Here is a 25,379-nt window from a genome sequence, read left to right on the forward strand (position 1 = left end):
TATCTAAACCTTAGGTTATAATAAATAATACATCTAGGACTAGCAATATTAATAAAACTTTATGTTATAATTAATATTCTTAAACTATAGGTTAAACGTATAAAATCCATAATTGTTGCTATGAGTTTCCAACTAAGTCCCGGTTTGAACCAAAATCCACGAAATCTAAAATACTACAACTATTACTAACTAACTAACTAAGTAAACATTCTGGGACTCTACAAAACTTAAGGTCCTTCTTGGTAAGTTTCTTCTTGATGGTTTAGTTTTCATATTCATCTCTATTCTTAGAGATTCTCACCTTTTTCTACTGTTGGTTTTTAGGAGTTTTCTAATCCTGTTCTTGTTCTCAAATATCCTGGATTTTGGTAAGGAAAATAGGATCGATTTTATGTGCTTATATGTTATGTTTATGTTATAATATGTTTATGTTATGCTATGATATGTATATGTACGATATGTTTAGTTCTTGGGTATATGATTTGTTTAGATAACAAGCATATAACTTGTTCATATAACAAGTCCCAAGAATATATTCCTTGGGCATATGATTTGTTCAGATAACAAGTCCCATAAATTTATATGATTTGTTTAGATAAAAAGCCCCGTAAATTTATGGGCATATGATTTGCCTAGCTAGCAAGCCCCAAGAAGAATGATGGCCATTGCAGTCCTATATGATATATGTTTTTATAGTCATATGTTTTATAGTGTATGTTCATATTATAGTCTTATGATTTATGATGTATGTTTTTAGTAGATTTTCCTTGCTGGGCATTAGGCTCACTCCTTTATTTTTAGTGTGATGCAGGAAAATGATATGGAAGGCAGAAGGATTCTTGGTAGCTTGGCTTGTGTGTTGAGGATGAATGGAATGAATGGGCTGCATGTCGATCGAGGATGACATTTCTTTTAGTCTTTTGAATTATGTTTTTGTTGTAATTCCGCATTTAGTTTTTGAACAATTGATTTAAAGCTATGTTTTTTTTTCTTGTTTTATTAAACAATGGGTACCCATACCACATTTTATATTTTATATTGTAATTTGCACAAAATTTATTTTGGAGTTTTAATAAAGTTATGATTATTTCTTATGTATGTTTTCTCCAAAGTAGTAGCTATGTCTAGCAGATTTAATGGTCCAAGGTCTTAGAAATATTTGGGTCATTACAAATAAGTGGGTAATGAGATATGATTTATTAATTATTGAGGATATTGAGAATAATGGGAATTGGAGGACGTTAATTATGATTAACGGGATAGGTGAGAAATGACTGTTTTGCCCTTGGTGGCATTAAGGAATTAAAATGGCCCTAGGGGTATTTTTGTCATTTTGACCATTGGATATGCTTAAGGTTAGAAGGTTGTAGAGGGTTTAAGGCTGAAAAACAGAGGAATCTCTTTCTCTCTCTTCCTCTCGATTATTTCCTTGTAAATGGGATTTTGAAGCAAGCAAGAGATTTGAGGCTTAAGTATTAAAGCTTGAGAGTTTAGGATTGTGTTCAGCAGCTGAAGGGGTTCAATTCATAACTGAGGTAAGGTTTTCAACTTGGAATTCCAAGGTTTTACTCTGTTTTTGAAGATAGCTTATAAGCTTGAGATTTTGATCATAGGCTTGGGTGTTTAATGATGTTTTGAGTGTTTTAAAGCTTGGGTTTTGATGTTTGAATAGTGGTAATGATGTGGCGATGATTAATTGTGATATTGGGATGGGTCAGGGGAGCTAGGTTCGCGGGGTCAAGTTGCGACCGAGTTCATGTCAGTCTCGACTTGAAGGTGTTCCAAAGTCTCCCCCGGGCTCTATCAAGCAGGCGCGTTGCGACCCACAGGGTTAAGTTGCGGCCCACCCCAAGGGACCTCTCTGACTTGGGGGCGCGTGGCAGCCCTTGGGGGCAGGTCGCCACCCGCCTGTCTTCCTTGTGCCAGGTTGGGTTTTAATGGGTTTTAAGCGTGGTTTCCAATTCTCAAGGCTCAGGATCGAATCTACTAACCGTTTTAGTAGGATTCGAGCTCTCGGGAGCTGGGTTTTAAGCCATGAACCTTTTATTACTCATTTTATTGATGTGATTTCATATTTTGTTATGATTAGGTGACCGCTAAAGGACCTAAGGACAAGATCATTCTCAAGGGTCGTTCTTCATTTATTTTACGCTCAAGTCTAAGGTAAGAAAACTGCACCCAATATGTGATGCATATGATACATGTGGTTATGGCGTGGCATAAATGTTGAATATAGAATTGATCAGAGCTTGAGTCTCTGTAATTGTGCAAGATTATGATTATGATTATGCTTGTGATTATTGGTTAAGCATGTTGAATGCCTTATATCTGGATGTTTGAATGTGGATGATTATAATTATGCTGGTGAATGTTGTTGAGGCATGTTGAGTGCTCTATTTGTGGACATTGGTTGCATTGTAAATGCATAGAAGCTTTGCTTACTTGTGAACGACACTAACTTATTAGTCAGGGAACGACATTGGTGTTTAGTATTAGTCGTGAAGCTGTGACTTATCAGTCAAGATCAGCGGAAGTACTAAGGACTGGTCGTATGGTATTGGCTTATGAGTCAAGAGTGGTACTAGCATGTTTAACGCAGGCCGAAATGATTAGATCTAATCAACATTAGCATTAAATACTTGATCGACCTATTGGTCGAAGAAAACTAAAGCTTTGGTCTAGTCTAATGGCTAGTTACTTAGAGCCAGGGCCAAAAAGGCTCAGGTGACTGAAATGTCACATGGCTTGGGGCGCGAGACCCCAGAGAGTGACTTATTAGTCATCTACTCAGAGAAGGACTTATTAGTCATCTATCCAGAGATTGACTTATTAGTCATATACTCAGAGAGTGACTTATTAGTCATCTATCCAGAGAATAACTTATTAGTCATTTATCCAGAGAGTCACTTATTAGTCATTGTAACGCCCCAAACTCCAGGGACCGTTACGGTGTGCCTTATAAACAGTGCTAACTCGCTAATCGAGTCATTTAGCAAAAATCGTGTAACTAAGTATGATTAGCTGTTTAGGGATTTAAATGTTTTGATTGGGATATAACGTTTCATTAGAACGTTTACTGTATACATTGGGATCCCAAAAATATAATTTAAAGGTCTATTACAAGAAAATATTTACAACAGGCCGATCTAAGCGGAAAAATAGGGTTTAACCCTAGTTCCTCTTTCAACCCTCGGCCGTGGCGATCGAGCAGCCGCATATGTACACGTCGTCACCTAAGCTCTCTAACTCAAGGATGGTCCAGCTTTCTTTTGCCTTTACTTGCACCACATAGCACCCGTGAGCCGAAGCCCAGCAAGAAAACTCAATATGCTCATGAACAGTAATAACATATCATCAAATCATAAGGCACACGCCTAGCAGATATAGCCCTAATTAGGCAGGCAAACAAATCCACGTAATGTTTAGTATAACATATCAACCAATGATCATAATAATCATTCAGGGATTTTAGCCCCAAAGAGAAGAGTGACAGTTGTAATAGTCACTGAGGTGGTTCCATTCCCAATAGTCATGTGACGATAGGGTCACTGAGGCTTTATAGATAAGTGAACCTTTCACTTGCTTAAATAGGATAGGGGCATGATGACTAGTCACCAACATAACCTTCCTCATGACCATAGAGTCATAACCATGGGATAATGCTCCCTAGCCATGTGACAAGTAGTCACCTAAGCCTTTGGCCCTGGCTCTGAGTAACTATCTTAGACTAGTCAAGCGCTTTTAGGTTTCATCGACCTTAGGGTCGGACCAGCATTAATGCCTTAGAGTCATTCAACGCTGATATCGATTAGACCTAATCTTTAGTCGGCCCTGCGTTCATGATGCTATGCCGTTCTCGGCTGTTAGGTCTGTGATACTCGACCAGCGCCGACCCTGACTAGTCAGTTCCGTAGATAAGTAAGCAATGCTACCAAACATATATCATACGTCAAATATCCAGACACAAGGCACTCAGCATGCTTACTCAATAATTACTAGCACACTTAGGATCATGCATTAACACAGAGGCTCAAGATCTGAAAAATCTCATATTCAACATTCACGGCATGCCCTAATCACATGTTTCTCGTGCATCATATGCATTGCACTTAAACATCCAACATGCATCATGAATAACCATGCATGTCACATATACACAGGGTGCAGTTTTCTTACCTCTGGTTCGAGCGAGAATTAGAACAAGAACGACCCTTGAGAACGATTGATCCTTAATCCTTTAGCGGTCACCTAGTCATAACCAAATACAATCTCCGATTAATGAAAATCAACAAAGATAGGGTCTTGATCTAAACCCCACTCTCGGGACTCCGAAATGTACCCACACGGTGAGTAGATTCGATCCCGGGCCTTAAGGATTGAAACCTCGAGCCAAAAACCCTTAAAAACACTCAAAACAGGGTTCTGGAGAAACAGAGTAACGCTACAGCGTAACGCCCTGTGTAACGCCCCAGCGCTATACTTAGAACCAAACCGCCCTAACTGAAGCCCTGTGTAGCGCTATAGCGCCCTCTGATGGGCGCTGTAGTGCACCCTAGACTGGTTCTCCCCTGAAACCTCTCTCTTCGACTCCTTCAGTTCTAACTCGATTCCAATGCTTCCAAATCCCATTTTTGATGCCAAATGAACCCAAAAACCATCCTCACATGCCCCAAGCATCATAACCAGAAGAACCCTAGCCAAAACTCCAACCAATTCCCAACTTTCTAACTCAAAAACCAACTGAAACTTCACTAAGAAAACAGAGCAAAAGCCAGAGTTCTAATGGCTAAAAACTCACCTCAATCTCAACAACACACCCTCTTCAATGGTGGAGCATAACCCTAGCTTATCACAGCTTGGTTCCTTGGCTCGATTCTTCAAAAAGAGCTTGAAATTTTAGAGAGAAATGAGGGAGAAAACCATCGGAAGAGAAGGAGGAAATGGGACTCTATTTTTTTAACAAGCTTCTACAAACTTAATGGCTGATATAAATCCTTAAGGGTGAAAAGACCTAAATGCCCTCAAGTCTAAAATAAAGCCTTAATAGCCACCAAGGGAAAAATTGTCCTTTCAAACCTATTTCGTTAATTATAATTAACACCCTCCAATTCCTGCTATTCTCAATATTCTCACATACCAATAAATCATATCATGTTACCCTTTAATCCCCAGCAATGCTCTAATCATTAAAATCACCCCGAGACTCACCCCAAGCCTCGAACTTAAGCCTATTATGACCAGATCGAACACTTGCATTTCATGATCGTCTCATGCCGAAAAGCTCGAACAAATTCACATATAATGTGGTAGCATCCAAAACTCACCCACATGCACGAAATTACACAATTACATCCTCAACGGGCCAAATTACCAAAATGCCCTTATAATTATAAATACACCCATATGCATGCATTTATCATCATATTATAATATAATTCACATAAACATGCACATGATCATTTAATAACATAATAAATCAATTATGGCCCTCCCGGCCTCCTAATCAAGGTCCTAAACCTTATTAGGAAATTTGGGGCATTACAGTCATCTACTTAGAGAGTGACTTATTAGTCATCTATCTGGAGAGTGACTTATTAGTCATCTATCTTGAGAGTGACTTATTAGTCATCTATTCAAAGAGTGACTTATTAGTCATCTATCCAAATCATCTACCCAGACAAACTTATTAGTCTTCTACCTCAGAGAGAATTATTAGTCATCTACCTCAGAGAGAGAGACTTATTAGTCATCTACTTAGAGCGCAAGACTCCACAATCATTTATTTGTACTTGCTTGCATGTGTGAATAGGGTTATTACTGCTAGGCATGCTTATTATGATTTGTGACATATTATTATCTGCTTATTAGCATGGTTGAGTTCTCTTGCTGAGCCTCGGCTCACGGGTGCTATGTGGTGCAGGTAAAAGTAAAAGAACGCTGGACCATCCTTGAGTTGGAGAGCTTAGGTGACGATGAGTACATATGTGGCTGCTCGACCACCACGATTGAGGGTTTAAAGAGGAACGAGGGTTAAACCCTGTTTTTCCGCTTAGGTCGGCTGGTTGTAAATATTTTATTGTAATGATGAGAAGCTCATCATTGATCTAAACATATCTAGTAACGTTCTGTTTCGTCTTTCTGAAACACCATTTTGCTATGGCGTTCCAGGTGCTGTGAGTTGGGATTGAATACCATGCTCCCACAGATGGTCCTTTAATTCAAAATCCAAGTACTCTCCTCCTCGATCGGATCGAAGAACTTTTAGTGATTTACCTAATTGATTTTCAGCCTCTGCTTGAAATTCTTTGAACTTTCCAAAAGTTTCAAATTTTCTTTGCATTAAGTATAGGTAACCATATCTTGAATAATCGTCAATGAAAGTGACGAAGTATTCATAGCCTCCTCTTTCTTGTACATTAAGTGGACTGCAAACATCCATATGTACCAGCTGAAGTGGTTTTTTAGCTCTCGAACCTTTAGCAGAGAAAGGTCTCTTGGTCATCTTGCCTTCTAAACAGGATTCACAAATAGGGAGAGATCCAATAGATAGTTCTCTTAAAGGACCATCCTTTACAAGCCTATTTATTCTGTCTAGACCAATATGGCCCAATCTCAAGTACCTCATATATGTTTCACTATCAGAATCAGTCTTTTGTCGTTTAATAGATCTAGGATTAGCTATTTTGAATAATTCAGAATTATAAGCAGATTTCTCTTTAGCTTGCAGTTTATAAAGCCCATCAATAGATTTTGTAGAACATATCTTAAAGCCATATCTTCAAAAAACAATCGAATTATTATTAAATGAAATTTTAAAACCTTGTTCATGCAACATAGAAATATAAATTAAGTTTCTAGAAAACCCAGGATTATAATAAATGTTCTCTAAAACAAGAAATTTATTCTTCTTAAATTCCAGACGGGCTGTTCCAACTGCTGCTACAGAGACAATCTGACCACTGCCTAACCTCATAGTCACCTCTCCATCAACAAGCTTCCTTGTTGAACTAAGAATTTGTAGAGAAAAACAAACATGATTAGTGGCTCCTGAATCTACTATCCAAGATGAGGAATCGTCTTCCACTAAACAAGTTTCTAACACAAGTAAATCAAATTTACCTTTCTTTTTCTCTTTCAGGTCAGCGAGATACTTTGGACAGTTTCTCTTCCAGTGACCATCTACTCCACAATGAAAACAAGTCCCTTTAGGGTTTTCTTTTTGGAGCTTTTGGTGTTCTTGTTATCTTTGCCTTTGGATGACTTTTTAGGCTTCTTTGAATTCTTGTCTTTTTCTTTCTCCTTGTCCTTTCCATTTCCATTTTTCCTCCTTTTGGTTTTAGCCTTTGAAGAGGATGGGTTAGAATAAAAAACATTTGCTTCTCCTTCTTTCTCAGAACCTTTGTTAAGAGATTCATAAGTCTGCAACTCATTCAACAGCTGTGTCATGTTATATGATAATTTGTTCATGACATAGTTGGTTGTGAAACCTTTAAAAGCTGGAGAAAGCGATTCAAGTATAATGCTTACTTGAGTCCTTTCATCAATGACTGCCCCATGGATAATGGCATCGTGCATTATATTGATCATGTCTAATACATGTTCTCTGGCAGAAACTCATTTCTTCATTTTCTTAGTCATGTAGGATCTGGTGGCCTTATGCCTGCACTGATCTGACTGCTACCCAAACATATCTTGAAGGGAATCCCAGATATCATAAGCATTCTCAGTGTTCTCAAACTTCTTTCTGAGCACATCGCTCATACTCGCAAGCATATAACACTTCACTTTGTTGTTTGATAAGATCCAATTATCAAACTTTTCTCTTGCAGTTTTGGCAGTAGTAGCGGGAAAGACTTCAGGACATTCCTAAGTCAAGAAAAATTTGTGGTTCTCACATATTAATACAATGTTCAAGTTTAATTTCCATTTCATGTAGTTTTCACCAGTCAACTTTTCATTTGCAAGTAAAGAAGATACATGATTTGAACTAGAAATGATTGCTGAAAATAAATAAATAAACAAAAATGAATTTATGCATATAATAAATATCAGTAATTTTCGGAATAGTATATGTGATGCATGAATGAAACATTTAAAGAACACATAAAAAATAATTACTAATTCCACGGTTAATTAATTTGAACATTAATGGACCAGCCTTAGGGTAGGTTAGACTAATTCCAAATTAATTTTGAGATAAGTTCTCAAATTTATAAGTGAAAACTTAAATCAACATTTCTCTTTTGACTTATAAACAACTGCTTGTTTGGTTAAGAATACACTAGTTCGCTTGAAAGCCTAATGTACCTTGTGAGTGTAACCCATTATTTTAGATCAATGACTTAACTCAGGAGTGTGCCTTAGGGTCAGTCAAACTTGAAATACATCATTAAATGATATTCTTGAAAAATAATTTTGCCTTGAGAATAACACAGTCAGAAGCCTTCTGTAGGGGGACACAAGCAATGGTGCCACGAGGCATGTTTCTACTCATATGAGATGCATGCATAATTTTAAATATTGTGTGGGTTATATGTATGGCATGTCAAAAATGCATGATAAACTATTAAACAATTTAATCACATTCAAACATTTAAATAAATATATAAATGCGGGCTTGGTGTCTTGGGTATTTCTAGAAAAATTACAACACTTGCAAAAATATACACAAAAATGTAAGAGACTAAATAAAACCTAAAGAGATCTCTATCTTCAACTTTGGGCCTTCACAAGTAGTCTTGATCCATTAAGCTATTTATCCATTTAATTTTGAATTAAAATAACTTTTAATTATCTTAAACAAATTTTAAGAATAATTAACTTGGGCTTCAATGCCCAATAAGTTATTAGGCCCATTTTTGAATTTGGGCTCAAACAATTAATTCAAAATAAAGCATTTTTTAATTATGGGCTAAAATTAATTAGGCCCATAATTTAAATGGATAAACTTAGATGCAAGCTCTAGGGTTTAGAAACCCTAGGGGCGGCTGCATGTGGTGGCTCGGCGGGGCACGACAGTTGCTAGAGGTGCGGCAGCAGCTAGCTGGTGGCTGGCTCAAGGGCGCGAGGTAGTAGGCGCAGGGGGCGCGGGTGTGCGCGACTCAGGTGACACTGGGGCTCGAGGCTGGGCGAGGTGCGCAGGGGCGCAAAGCTGGGCGAAGGCTTGGGCTTCGGGGCACGGAACTCGGGTGTAGTGTCTCGGAATTTTACTTAGCTAGATATTAGTAGTAGTAGCTTGTAGTATGTTAGTATCCGTGGATATTGGTTCAAGCCGGGACATAGTTGGAAACTCATAGCAACGGTTATGGATTTTATAAGTTCAACCTATAGTTTAGAAATATTAATTATAACATAAGGTTTGATTAATATTGCTGGTCCTAGAAATATTGTTTATTATAACCTAAGGTTTAGATAGAATTAATAAGAGCGTGACACTTGTCACAATCATGTTTATTCAGGAATTAAGTATTTTTGATGAATAGTTTTTTTAAGAGAAATATCTAGAAGCTCTAGAACCTTCCAGCAGCGGTTAGGATCACATTTTTACTCAGTCAAAGTTGTTTAATCAATTCAAAATATGCTGAAAGAGTGCAAATACGTGTTTAATATATCAACGTATGTTGATATATCGTAGCTATAGGGGTTGATATATCGCCTATGGGAGATACGAAAAACACGTCGACTTCGCACGAATGAAAGCACGAAGGCTCGAGGTGATGGTCCAGGCGATATATCCCCCATGGTAGGCGTTATAGCGTCTCTGGGAGTCAATTTTTTGAAACTTGATGATTTAAATTTTAAAAACAGCCTTAACCACTTGGACTTGCTCTTGAACGATTTTGACCAAGTTTTGGGCATATATTTAAAGAAAATTCAAATCTTTTTCATTTTATATTCATTCTAAAATGGGTTAGTTTCACTCCTTGATCTCTATAAATAGGACCTTGTACTCAGCCATTTCATTCATTATTCAAGCATTCATCAGAGCATCTAAGCTGCTAAGTTTACTATAGAGAGAAACACTTGGGTTTTGGGTTAAAAGCTTTTCTAAACACTTGGGAAGTAAGATAAAGTGTTATTTCGGTATCTAGGTGTAGATCAAAGTCATAGTTCATCCAAGGTATTCTTATCCTTAAGTTTAGTTCTTCATGGTTCTTTAGTTTTCTTTTGTTTTGATTCAGATCTTAACTCCTTGTTATGATTCTTGGTAAGGTGTTTAAGTTCTTTGAAACTTAAGGTTTTTCGGTAAGTTTCTATCTTTATGGTTTAGTTCTCTTTTCATCTCCATTTCTTTAGATAACTCATGGTTTTTACTGTTGGTTTTAGGAGTGTTCCAATCCCGTTCTTGTCTCCATATCCCGGTTTTGGGTAAGGAAAATAGGTTAGATTATATGTGTTTATATGTTTATACTATATGTTTTATGCTTTGATATGATATGTGACATGATATATGTTTTTTAGTCACTTGGGCATATGAATTGCTTAGATAGCAAGCCCCAAGAATTTGATCATTTTTGTGGTTTAGAGTTATGATTTACCCTACCTCGATTAGTAGGCAGAGGACCTAGATGGGTTATCATATACTATAGTTGTGATCTAACCTACCTTGATTAGTAGACTGAGGACCTAAATAGTTTTATCACATACCACGTTAATGAGTTAATGGCCATTAATATTGTAGTCCTATATGATATACGTTTTTATAGTCATATGTTTTATAGTATATGCTTTATTATATAGTCTTATGTTTATGATTTATGACATATATGTTTTTAGTAGATTTTTCCTTGTTGGGCATTAGGCTCATTCCTTTCTTTTTAGATGGTGCAGGAAAATGATCATGGAAGGCGGGAAGGATTCGTGGCAGCTTGGCATGTGTGTTGAGGATGAATGGATTGGATGGATTGCTGGAAGATCGAGGATGACGTTGTTTTTAAGTCTTTTGATTTATGTTTTATGTATTTCCGCACTTAGTATTTAAACAATTGATTAAAGTTATGTTTTTATGTTTTATGTAAACAATAATGGGTACCCATACTTTATTTTGTATTTCGTACAATATTTTGGATTTTAAATAAAGTTATGTTATTTCTTATGTATGTATCCCAAACTAGTAGTTATGTATAGTAGTTTTTAATGGTCCGAGGTCTAGAATTAGTCAGGGCATTACACCGGGGCTCGAACCTTGCAGAATTTTTTCAAATAATTTAATGCAGATGTGCAGTACACGCCACACACACTCCATGGACTGTGTGTGGTCGTGTACCACCCTATATTTTAGGGATATTTGATTTTTCCATTTTTATTTAATTATTTATTCAAACTATCTTGGCAGAATCTAACAACCTGATAATTAATACAAATTTGAATTAAATATATTTTTTATTAATTATCAAATATAATTAATTATTTTAATAAATATCAATCTTTTAAATTCAAATCCAATTTGAATTTATCAGATTATTATCCCCCACTCAAATAAAAATATTTAATTAATTCTACCAATTAATTAAAACCAATATGAAATTCAAAATTAAATATTTAATTTATTATAATTTCAAAAATTATAATTAATTAATTATTTAATATAATTTCGAAAATTAATTTAATTATCTAATATAATTTTGAAAATTACAAAATAATTAAAGATTAATTAATTTCGTTAATTACAACTAATTGTTAATTAATTAATTAATCACTATTATCACATAATTGCATATTTGGCCCGAAGAAAAAATTTCTTCTTAAATATGTCTTTCAAACCTTTTTCCCTTTATATCTATGCTTGCCTTGAATAGTGTTGATAGAGCTGTTGTGGGGACCTATAATTCCAAGCTCCAATAAATTTGAGATTATTAATTAAACTCTTTAATTAAATAATCTTAATTTATTAATCTCATGATTATTCCACTATAAATATGAGACTGCACTCTTGTAATTATAGACATTTCATTTACTAAGTACTTTATAAAATAAAGTGTTCATTGATATAATCATTACATACAAATTAACCATCTAATATTGGTTCATAATTAATCGGGAATAAAATTACCGTTTTACCCTTTTAATTATATCTTGTTTCCTTAAGTACCATTGACTTTACTAGTGATGGTTAATTCATAACTAAATTATGAATTTGAGCTCAATAACCTTTTCAGTCCCAAAAGTCAACCCTTAAGAGAACTATTAGTCAATCTCTTACGAGAAGGTATAGATTCCATATTTGTATACTATGTCCCCAGCCATTTACATTAATGAGTTCCCAAAACAAAAGTTTCTAGCCTGATCATTCTGACAGACCCTAACGAGTGAATCAAAGAATTCATATAACATAAACAAGAGTTCATAGTAACTTCAGGATTAAGATGTATTTGTATATGATCATCAGATGATATATTTAATTAATACTTCGAAATAGTATTTAACTAAGTATTAATAAGCATATCTGGTCCATTTCTATATAGTCTCTAATATATAAAGTACCTCCACTAAAGTGTCCTACTACACTAGTGATCTAGATCTAGATCACATGTATTCATAATACTAGTGGACTGTACTTGTAGTAATTAATCTAAAGATTCTATAACTTTATTTTACTGCGAACTATTCAAGTTCATTTATCTCAAACACAATCCTCCTGTACCAATACGTGTTTGAGATCACATATATGAACTTAGGAATTTTTTCTGATATTTACATAATATTATCACAAAATAATATAGTCCATAAAATATATGCATAAAAAATTCAATTTATTTATTTATTTCTTAAAACAATGTCTACTACATATGCTTTCAGGGCACAATTCACAACAATTATGTGCTTAACTGCTTAAATAAAATGTAAATGCTTTGCTTGCATGCCTTATTAGGGAGCATGAGAATTTTTTAGGGCTTAGACCTTGAATATTGAATATGATTATATGATTACCTACTCAGTGAATATATGAATGTGTTATTTGTATGCTGAAGTTGGAGGCATGGTATGTATGTTAGAAGAGCAGGGATTATGATTGATGTATGAATGCCATGGGCATGTTTTTAGCACTGCAGTGGTTTGTGAATGTAGTGTGGTAAGATTGTTCCCGTGGGGAAGGCTTTTGAATATGTTCATCATGTTTAATGGGTCAAGTTATTGACTGCAGATTCAATTAGAGGGTATGTATCCAAGGCAGTCAATTAGACATGGTGGTGGTTATGCTGAGGCTGGGAATTATAGCCAAGGCCTTAGTTCTTCACCTGCCTTCAGAATTGGCAGCAGGTGTTTACAGATATGCAATTAAGATTGCAGAGACAAGAGGAAGAGATTAGGTGTTTGAAACAGCAGCAGGTTCTGTCAGGGAACACCTCTTCCTTTGCTAGGCCAGGAGTGACACCAGTTTTGGCTCAGCCTAGGGTTGAGAACAGGTGGGAATTTCTTTGTGGAAGATTCCAGGAATGTTACCCTCCAGTTTTTTAGGGAGGCCTAGATCCATTCAGAGCTGAGCAATGGATGGGCATGATTAATTCCATCCTCGACAGTATGGGGTGGTAGGTCACGATAGGGTGATCTGTGCTGCACATGTATTGCAGGATGATGCCCGGACATGATGGGAAGTAGTATCCCAGACACGAGATACAGTTGTGATGGACTGGAAAGAATTTAAGCAGATGTTTAATGAAAGGTATTATTGTGATGCATCCAAGACTGCTAAGATGAATGAGTTTCTAAACCTCATTCAGGTAAATGCAATAGTAACCAAGTATGTTAACAGATTCGATGGGTTGGCCAAGTTTGCTTTTGATATGATACCCACGGATGTAGCTCAGAAGGAGAGGTTTATCCAGGGATTGAATCCCAGAGTAGCTCAGGACGTTAGAGTTGCCCTAGTACATGAAATTTCTACCTATGCTCAGGTGGTAGGGAAGGCTCTTGCTGTTGAGAACACAGAAAATCAGATTATGGAGGAGAGTGCTAGAGAGCGTAGTACTCTAATAGTGATTCCTCCATTGGTTTGATCAGAAAATGGTGGAGATCCCAGTGATCAGGAAAGAAGAGTTATCAATGTATCGGGTACCTCTTGTTTAGGAAAGGGGTTCTGAAGTGCTGCAGTACGCCATCGAGGCAAGAAAGAAAATTGAAGCCTTACCCAAAATTCACTCGGTGCAAGAGGCATCATCTAAAGGAATGTCGAGCGAAGGCATGTTTCTTTTGTAAGATGGTTGGGCACCTCATTAAGGATTGCCCAGGACAGAGGATAGATGAGCAAAATGGGGCGGGCAGCTTGAATCCAGCTCGAGTATTCGCTTTGTTGCAGTCAAAGTCAGAGACTGAGACTGAGGCTAATTCATTAGTAATGACAGGTCAACTTTTAATTTTTATTTTTGTATCATGCTGACTAGTTTTGGTGCAAGATTGTTCTTTGTTTGTTGCATTTAGAAAGGTATAGATTTGTTATGCAGATTACATGGTTATGCTGTGATGAGAATTTGATACTTCATTGGTAATTTTAAGAGATGGGTTAGGTTATGATGAGAAGGGACTCATCAGTTGACTTGATAGGGTCGGTTATGACTGACTTCGATATGATCCTGGATATGATTGGTTAGCTAAGTATGGGGCAATGATAGATTTTAAGGAAAGGATGGTAATCCTTGGGTTTAAGGGTGAGAAACCCTTGTATTTGTTGGCAATGTGCATGGATCTTATATGTTTATGACATATGTATTTAGAGCTAGAGACCTATTGCAGGATGATGCATAGGACTCTTAGCTAGTGTGGTGGATACCACTTAGGTCGTGCCAGTGGGACCAGGAAAGACTGGATTAGTCTGTGAGTTTCTAGATGTATTTCCAGGGGATTTGTCAGGATTACCTTCATATAAAGAGATAAATGGTGATTAGGTTGGTGCCGAGGATGGAACCAGGTCTAGGGCACTGTATTGTACGGCTTCAGCAGAGTTGTAAGAACTTGAGGTTCAATGTTTGACTAAGATGATATTCTTTAAGGTGGATCTTTGATCTAGTTATTACCAGCTGAAGATCAGGGAGAATGATATACAGAAGACTGCCTTTTATATCAGATAAGGGCCCTAGGAGTGATAAATTATGCTTTTCGTATTTGACTAATGCTCCAGATGTTTTAATGGATCAACTGAGCAAAGTATTCAAAGATTATCATAATTGGATTTGTGATCATCTTGGTCGATGGTATTGTAGTATACTCTCAGTTGGAGATTTGCCAAGGTCAAGGAACGCCTCAGAGGGCAGGATATTATATGTACTTTGTGGAAGAGTTCTGAGTATTCATACAGATCAGAACCAGTTTGTAGGTTATTATGACACTTCATTGACAGGAAAAGGAGATTGCCTATGCATCATATTATTTGAAGGACATGACCAGAACTAGAGCAGAGTTACTGGTGGGCGAGGTGGCCAACATTATGTTTGAGTTACTCTTTTAGAGAAGATCAAAGGAAAACAGTTAAGTGAACCACAAATGGAAAATAATTGAGGCGAATGTCCTAGTTGGATTAGCTAAGGACTATGTAGTGTCAAGTATGAGTTTATTGAGGTATAGGAGTCGGAGTTGGAACCCGATGGACACTGGGATTAAACAGGGGATTCTGGATGAATCTCATACTACCTCTTATTCTTTTCATCCAAGCATCACGAAAATGTATTAAGAGTTGAAAGCTTTATATTGGTGACCTGGGATGGAGAGGGATGTGACTAAATACGTGGCAAAGTCCCTAACCTGTTAGTAGGTTAAGACAGAGTATCAGAAACCAGTAAGGCCATTACAACCTTTGAGTATTCTATAGTGGAAGTAAAAGAACATCGCGATGGATTTCACGGTGGGGCTGCCCAGGATAGTGGGTAAGCATGATTTGGTTCGGGTCATTATGGACCAGTATATATAATCAGCTCGCTTTTTTCTCAGTGAGGACGAGTAATACAGTTGATCAGTATACAGACACTCTATGTGAGAAAGGTAGTATGCCTTCATCGAATTTGAGGTCTATCTTATTATATGGGGACCCTGCTACTACTTCCAAGTCTTGGGGAAGGTTATGGAAGGCAATGAGTATATAGTTGGAGTTTAGTACAGTTTATTATCCTCGAACTAATGGTAAATCAGATAGAGTTATCCAGTTATTGGAGGGGCACCTTATGAGATGCTGTGAGATGTTATATTTGGATCATATGATAGTTTAGAGGACCATTGAGGCTATTGAAAAGATTAGAGCTTGGATGCTTGCTTCCCAGAGTAAATGGGGATGTTATGTTGATCTAAAATGCAGGATCGTGGAGTTCCAAGTGGAAGATTGTATCTTCCTTAGAGTCTCACCATGGGAAAAGGGTGAGGAGGTAAGGGCAGGTTGAGCCCTAGATTAGTAAGATTGTTGGAAATCCTGGGAAGGATCAGCCAGGTTGCCTTTGGGTTGGCCTTAGTTTTGGCACTGTTGGTCGTATACAGTGTATTTCATATTTCCATGTTGAGGAAACATGTGTTAGATGAGACTCATGTGTTGAGTCATGAGGATCTGGAATTGGAGGCTAAGTTATCCTGTGAGGAGCTAGTCAGTTTATATATGAGACAGAAAGAACAAGTTTCTGAGAGACAAAGTTATACCTTTGGTTAAGGTATGAAACATAAACAATGAGGTCGAAGGAGTGACCTGGAAACTGGAATCAATTATGCGGGATTGATATTCCGGGTTAGTCAGATAAAATTTCGAGGACAAAATTTCTGTAAGGAGGGGATAGTTGTAACATCCCAAATTTCCTAATAAGGCTTAGGGCCTTGATTAGGGGGCCAGGATGGAAAATTATGTAGTTATGTGATATGATGTGTAATTATGCAATTACATGCATGATTATGTGAGTTATATTATTATATGGTGATAATTGCATGCATGTGGGCCCACTTCTTATTAGAAGGCATTTTCGTAATTTTGGCCATTGAGAGAGTAATTGTATATTTATGTGAATGTATGTGATATATGGATGACACCACATTATTATGTGGATATGTTTGAGCTATTCGGCATGAGACGACCCTAGGATGCAAGTTAGCGGTTTAGTCATAACGGGGTTAATTACCGGGCTCGGGGTGAGCCTAGAGGTAAATTGGTGTTTAGTACATTACCAGGAATGAGCAGGTAATGGGATATGATTTATTAATTATTAAGGATATTGGAAATAATGGGAATTGGAGGACGTTAATTATGATTAACGAGAAAGGTGGGAAATGACTGTTTTGCCCTTGGTGACTTTGAGGAATTAAAATGGCCCTAGGGGCATTTTGGTCATTTTGACCATTGGATATGCTTAAGGTTATAAGGCTGTAGAGGGTTTAAGGCTGAAAAACAGAGGGTTTTCTTTCTCTCTATTTCTCTCTCTCTCTCTCTTGATTATTTCCTCTTCTTTCTCAGTTGGGATTTTGAAGCAAGCAAGAGATTTGAGGCTTAAGGATTAAAGCTTGAGAGTTTAGGATTGTGTTCAGCAGCTGAAGAGGTTCGATTCGTAACTAAGGTAAGGTTTTCAGTTTGGAATTCCAAGGTTTTACTCTATTTTTGAAGATAGCTTATAAGCTTGAGATTTTGATCTTAGGTTTAGGTGTTTGACGATGTTTTGAGTGTTTTAAAAGTCAGGTTTTGTTGTTTGAATGGTGGTAATGATGTGGTGATGATTAATTGTGATATTGGGATTGGTTTGATGAGTTTTGGTTGAGATTTATATTGAGAAAAATCCAGGGGAGCTGGGTTTGCGGGGTCAAGTCACAACTGAGTTCATGCAAGTCGCGACTTGAAGGTGTTCCAGAGTCTCCCCTGGGATCTATCAAGCAGGCGTGCCGCGACCCATAGGGTCAATTCGCGGCCCACCCCTGGCACCTAGGCAGGGGACCTCTTTGACTTGGGGGCAGGTCACGACTCGCCAGTCTTCCTTGTGCCAGGTTGGGTTTTAATGGGTTTTAAGCGCGATTTCCAATTCTCAAGGATCAGGATCAAAACTACTAACCGTTTTAGTAGGATTCGAGGTCCCGAGAGCTGGGTTTTAAGCCATGAACCTTTTATCACTCATTTTATTGATGGGATTTCATATTTGGTTATGATTAGGTGACCGCTAAAGGACCTAAGGACACGATCATTCTCAAGAATCGTTCTTCATTTATTTTACGCTAAGTCTAAGGTAAGAAAATTGCACCCAGTATGTGATGCATGTGATGCATATGATACATGTGGTTATGGCATGGCATAAATGTTGAATATGGAATTGATCAGAGCTTGAGTCTCTGAAATTGTGCATGATTAATGTAATGCCCTACTTCCTTAGAGCCGTTACTAAGTGAGTTTAAAATGTGTAATTAACTCGCTAATCGAGGTTTTAAGTTAAAAGTGTGGCTAAACTGTAATAAAAGTCATTTAATTTGAAATGTAGTCATTCATTGAAATTATAATGCGTTATACATTTGAGATCCCAAAAAATACTATTTAGAAGATATTTTACATCTCAAAATACATTTAAGGTCGACTAGGAGACAAATTCAGGTAGGTCGAACATGTACACATCGCTTCACGCTCTCCGTACGCTCTCCGTACTCATGGTTGGTCGACCTTTCCTTTACCCTTACCTGCACCATAGAGTACCCATGATTCGAAGCCCAGCAAGAAAACTCAACACAAACAGTCAACAAATGCATATCTATCAATAAACATATAATAAAGCCGCCAATAGGGTAAACATATAGCGGCCATGTCGTCCCAAACGCTTTACCAGGCCCTGGGTTCGTGGTCTACACCATGAGGATGACTCATGCATCTGTAAAGGGTCTCACCCTAGCAGCTTGCACTCTGCATGCGCAACACCACTCCCAGCCATTGCCATACTCGGCCTTGCACTCCACGTGCTTAACGTCGTTCCCGGCCCCTTGCAGTACCCGGCTTCCTGCCTTTCTCGGCCTTCGCCGTTCCCGACCTTTTCCGTTCATTCACAAGTATGCACACACATAGCATATAATCAAGAAATACTTAAACAAATACAAAACATAAATAATAGGGCTACGCCCTGCAATTCAATCACATAGGGTCGTGCCCCGCAATACAAACTATAGGGCCACGCCCTGCTCTACGGGTACAACAACTTTCTTACCTGTGTCCCGAGCTTCTTGAGCACCGAAATCCCGAGCACAGTCCTCTAGCCTGAACCTCGCTGAAAACCTAGTCACAACACACAAGTAACGCCCTCATTACTAACCAATTCATAATTGTACCCCAGAACCAATCCCGTGCTCTCGGGACCTCCCGTTTCCCCACACAAGGTGGCAAAAGTGTGCCTCGAGCTCCCTGGGCCAAGGCCATAAAACACAAAATCCAACAACCTGAAAATGGCCTAGCGCCACGGCACAGCCCTACAGGGGTCACGGCGCCCAACAAGGGTTCCTTATCCAAACTCATCCCAGAGCCACGACACAGAAGAACAGGGCCGCGACGCTCATACGCGAACCCAGAAAACTGAGTTTTTCCCACTATTTTCCCAAGCCAAAACTTACCTAAATCATTACCCAAGTACACCCAAGTTCCAATTCGACCCAAAACTCCAAATGAACAACATCACAACACATAAACACCAGAAAACTAACTTATACACTCATCCAAGCTCAAAATCACCTAGTGGTTTAAAGTTTCATAAAAACTTAAACCACACCAGAAACTCATTTCAAAATCTAAAAGAGTCCTTACCTTAAGGAGGAATTCGACCCTGAGCTGCCTCCAACCCCACTCCAAGCTCAAATCCTCTGATTCCCAAGCTAAATCTTCACAATTATTAAGCCACAAATCCAATTTTTCAACATTCAATCCCAAACTCTCAAGAACAAGTAAGGAGACTCAAAATCAAGGATGAAAGCTTACCTCTGTGTTAAACACACCCTTGAGCTGATTTCCCCAGGCACAGCAAGTAAAATTCTTCAGTTCTTAATCTAGAATCCTCAAAGTTCTTCAAGCTCTCAGTCACCAAGGAGAGGGAAAGAGAGTGCCAAGTATGAGAGAAAGAGAGAGATGAGAATTTTCTTATTTTTTTGTTTCCTTTAAGTCTCTAGAAACTCAGCATCTAAAAATCCATGTATATCCCTTAGCCAAAAGTCCAATTTACCCCTTAAGTATATCTAAATCCTCAAGTGCCAAAAAGGGCAATTTCGTCATAAGCCATTTCCCGCTAAGTCCTCGAGTACTCCTACAAATCCCCGTTATCATTACTAAATTACTACCTGATACTCAATAAATCCCAAACTCCTATTATATACCCAAAATACCCCTAGGCTCCTCTCGAGCCATGTATTCGACCCCGTTGTGACTTTCTAGCTAAACTACTCCCTAGGACCGTCTTGGATCGTGCATCACAAATATATCACCACTCACTCGTGATATCAATCACAATATTCATAAATATAACATTTATGCCCTCAATGGGATGAAATTACAAACATGCCCCTAATAGCCAAATAGGGCCCACATGCATATTTAATCCACCTAAACATGCATTTCTAATCACATACTCATCAAATTCACATATTAACATAACAAATCAATTATTGCCCTCTAGGCATGGTAATCAAGGCCCTAAGCCTTATTAGCAAATTTGGGACGCTACAATTATGATTATGCTTGTGATTATTGGTTAAGCATGTTGAATGCCTTATATCTGGATGTTTGAATGTGCATGATTATAATTATGCTGGTGAATGTTGATGAGGCATGTTGAGTTCTCTATTTATGGACATTGGTTGCATTGTAAATGCATAGCATCTTTGCTTACTTGTGAACGACATTGACTTATTAGTCAGGGAACGACATTGGTGTTTAGTATTGGTCGTGAAGCTGTGACTTATCAGTCAAGATCAACAGTAGTACTGAGGACTGGTCGTATGGTATTGGATTATGAGTCAAGAGCGGTACTAGCGTGTTTAACGCATGCCAAAGTGATTAGATCTAATCAACATGAGCATTAAATGCTTGACTGGCCTGTTGGTCGAAGAAAACTAAAGCACTGGTCTAGTATAATGGCTAGTTACTTAGAACCATGGCCAAAAAGGCTCAGATGACTAAAATGTCACAAGGCTTGGGGCGCGAGACCCCAGAGAGTGACTTATTAGTCATCTATCATATTTGTTGAGATGCCTCAACAATCATCTAGACTCCGCGACAGTAGGGCCGAAGATGACAACCAGGTTCAGGACCCTCCACCTGGCCCACAGAATTGGCAACAGATGTTTGCCAAAATGGAAGCAAGATTGCAGCGAACAGAGGAAGAACTTTGACAGTTGAGGCAGCCGGCCCCTCCATAGGTCACTGGGTTGCCAGTTCAGCAAGTTGTGGCGGCAGTGCCAGTTCAATCTGTTGTGGAGAATAGGTGGGAATCTTTATATGAGAGATTCAGAAAACATCATCCTCCCACCTTTGATGGTGGACCAGACCCACTGCGGGCAGAGCAGTGGATGAATTGGTTTCCTCCATCCTGCATTTTATGAGGGTGGAAGGGAGTGAGAGGGTAGCTTGTGCCAGCTACATGGTCAGAGAGCATGCCCGCATCTGGTGGGATGTGGTAGTTTAGAGGAGGAATGTGGCAGTTATGACCTGGGACGAATTCAAGAACATCTTCAACGAGAAATATTATAGTGTTGCAGTCTGAGCTGCAAAGGTTGACGAGTTCATCAACCTGACTCAGAACCGGTTGACAGTTATTGAGTATGCTTTGAAATTTGACCGGTTGGCGAAATTCGCGCCAGATTTGGTGCCGACTGATGCGGTAAGAAGAGACAGATTTGTACTGGGGTTGAATGTTATGATCGCTTGCGATGTAAAGATCACTTTAGATTCAGAGACTACTACCTATGCTCAGGTTGTGGACAAGGCCCTTACAGCTGAGGGGGCCGAGGATCAGATTTGGAGAGAGAGCGTTGTTAGGCGTAATGCCAGGAGGATGGTGCCTCCTTTTATTGGATCCAGTCGGGGTAGTGGCTCCAGTGAGCAGAAGAGGAAGGCCCCAGATTCCTTTGTTCCTCCCAGTTTGGATAGGAGGGCACGGGGTGCTTCTAGTGGCCATCAGGGCAGAAGTGACAACTAGAGGAGTTTTCTAGTGTGTCCCCGGTGTAGACGACGACATCAGGGTGAGTGCAGGATTAGGGCCTGCTTTGTCTATGGGAGTGCCAATCATCTAAAGAAGGACTGCCCACAAGCCAGGAAAGAGGAGCCAAAGCAGGATGACAGTCTCGCTCCTGCCAGAGTGTTTACCTTAACTCAGACTGAGGCGGAGGCTAGCCCCTCGGTTGTGACAAGTCAGATTTCTAGTGTTGGGTTTTCTTATACTGAATTGATTGATTCAGGAGCTACTCATTCATTTGTATCTACTAGAGTGATAGTTGTAATGATCCAAATTCGCTAATAAGGCTTAGGGCCTTTATAAGCGTGCCTGGAGGGCAATAAGTGGTTTATTGTTATAATATGTGAATTTGTGTGAATATGTGATTAGAAATGCATGTTTAGGTGAATTAAATATGCATGTGGGCCCCGCTTGGTTATTGGGGGCATGTTTGTAATTTTAGCCCGTTGAGGGCATAAATGTGATAATTGTAATAATTGTTATATACTTGCAATATATCTGTGTTGCACGATCTGAGACAGTCTTAAGGAGCGGTTAGCTAGAAAGTCACAACGGGGTCGAAAACCCAACTCGGGGCGTGTTATACCCAAAAAATAGGATGTGATCCTAGGAGAGCTAAGGGGAGTGGTCCTAGGAGACCCCAAGAGAGTGATCCTAGGAGAACCCAAGGATGAGGTCCGAGGAGAACTCAAGAAAGTGGTCTTAGGAGACCCCAAGGAGAAAAGTGGTCCTAGGAGACCCCAAGGAGGATGTGGTCCTAGGAGACCCCAAGAGAGTGATCCTAGGAGAACCCAAGGATGAGGTCCGAGGAGAACTCAAGAAAGTGGTCTTAGGAGACCCCAAGGAGAAAAGTGGTCCTAGGAGACCCCAAGGAGGATGTGGTCCTAGGAGACCCCAAGGGTGTGTTTGAGGTAAGCCTCCCAAGGTTTCCTAAGTGTTGGCTCGAAAGTGTCCAAGGTAAGTAGTTAAGGAGGAGGAGTCCCATGCAAGTCAAGAATGGAGACTTAGATTTTGACAAGGAGAGCCTACACAATGTCCGATCGGACATAATTGGGAGATGCTAAAGGAGAGTGCCTCAGACTTGTCCAAGGTGAGATGCCAAGGAGAGTGCCTCAGACTTGTCCAAGGTGAGATGCCAAGGAGGATGCCTCGGACCACCTTGGTTTGAGGAGAAGGTCACAAGGTACGAAGGGACCTTGAATGGAAGAGGTATGCTCGAACTTATCCGAGGTGAGAAGCCAAGGAGATTGCCTCGGACCACCTTGGTCCGAGGAGAAGCCAAGGAGATTGGTTCGAGGAGAAACATGGCATACTAGAGGAGAGTGCCATGTTAGAGGAGAGAAGTGCATGTCCACCATGCCCAAGTCCTACCACCATGCACGTTCGACCAGCACTTGCATGGGTGGTCAGTAGGAGGTGGATCAACTAGCTAGAGGAGACTAAGTCAAGATTCCCAGAGACAGTTTCAACAACATACGCGGGAATCTCTCATTCTTCCCACAAATGGGGGGTTTGTTACATTTCGAATTTTGAATGTTTCTTTGTAATATAAATATAAGATGAATAATAAAATATCCCGATCGTAAAGGGATATCAGTTGAGGATCCCAGGCCTATAAATAGAGAGCTTATGGGATGAGAGAGGGGTCCTTGAGCTGCTTCTTTCTAGAGAGAGAAAATTGGGTCTGTGTATTCTAGAGAGAGAAAGTGCTGATATTTGAGAGAACTCTTGTATTTTCACAATCTGTACTGAAGAAACTCAGTTGGCTCAGTCCATCTGATCTTGAGTATAGATCTATAAATCACAACTCTAAGTGGATCAGGCTATTACCGACAATCGGGGCTGAACCACTATAAAAATCTCCTGTGTTCTTTATTTTCTTTATTAAACCGTCTGTGTCGTTTTTATTTCTCTTGAAGGCTTGTCGTTATTGACGTTCTCACGTCGTTGGCTAAAAACGCAGTCAACAGGGCGAATGGAGGGGTATTTCGGGTATTAGACGTTTTATGGGGTTATCGGGTTATGGAAATAAATATTTGGACACATATTTGAAGATAGAATGTTCAGGAGGGAATATTGGGGAAATTTAACATTTTGCCCTCGGGGACGTTTTTGGTACCCCGAGCCTTGAGGTAACCTTAGAAACTTAAGTTAAATAAAACAAAATCAAAGAAGCTTTTAGAAAATCATGAACGGACCCTCTTTCTTCCTTTCTCTATCTTGGAGTTTCTCCCTTGGAAGCTTGGAGAATTTTTGGCGAAAACTAATCAAAGACTAAGAGGTTTGAGCTGGGATTTTGGGAGCTAGAGGATTGGAGCTTAGGGAACTAATCCAGGGACTTAACTCAACTCAACTCAACTCAAGGTAAGCTCTAAACCTAGTGAATTATATCGATTTTCTGTTGAAATTTTAGAGTGTTGCATGTGTGTTGGGTGAAGAATCATATTTGAGTTTGATGAGGTTTTGAGCTGGAAATTTTGTTAGGTTTTGTTGCTGAGTCCATGGTATAACTTCTGTGATGGTTAGCTTGGGTTGTTGGGTTGATTTTGGGGTTAATTGGATTGGTTTTCGTGGTTAAAATGGTGAGTTTTTCTGGGTTTGAGGGGTCGGGCCGCGACATTGTTCTTGCTAAGCCGCGACCCCTTAGAACACCTGGGCGCCTGAAAGTGGAGACGCGCCGCGGTGCCCTACAGGCAGGGCCGCGGCGCGTGTGGCCAAAATGAGGCAGGGCCTCTAGTTGAGCTGGGGGCCACAACATGGGTTCTTAGGACCGCGACACTTAGTGCATTTTTGGGCTTTAAGGAGGTTTTAGGCTCGGGAGCCCAATAGTGAAGGCTCGGGATGGATTTTATCACCCGAATTGGTAGAATTGAATACTCTGGAGACTAGAATTATGACCCAAAGCTATTTAATGGATTAGAACTTGTTGGATGAATATCGTTGGTGCATTGTGATTAGGGTTTCAGCAAGGCTCGGACTAGGGGACTGTGCTCGGGACATCGGTGCTTGGAAGCTCGGGACACAGGTAAGAAATCTGATGTACCCGTAGAGCTTGTGTTGCAGGGCACGACCCTATATGATTGTGTTGCAGGGCGTAGCCCCTTTGATTGAGTTTATTCATGTTTAAGTATATGTTTACTTATGCTATGTGTGCATATATTTGAATAAACGGCAAGGGCCGGGAACGACGAGGGCCGAGAACAGCCAGGGGCCGGAAGCAGCGTTTAGCACGTGGAG

Source organism: Humulus lupulus, chromosome 5 (genome assembly GCF_963169125.1).
Source record: "Humulus lupulus chromosome 5, drHumLupu1.1, whole genome shotgun sequence".
Taxonomy (NCBI): domain Eukaryota; kingdom Viridiplantae; phylum Streptophyta; class Magnoliopsida; order Rosales; family Cannabaceae; genus Humulus; species Humulus lupulus.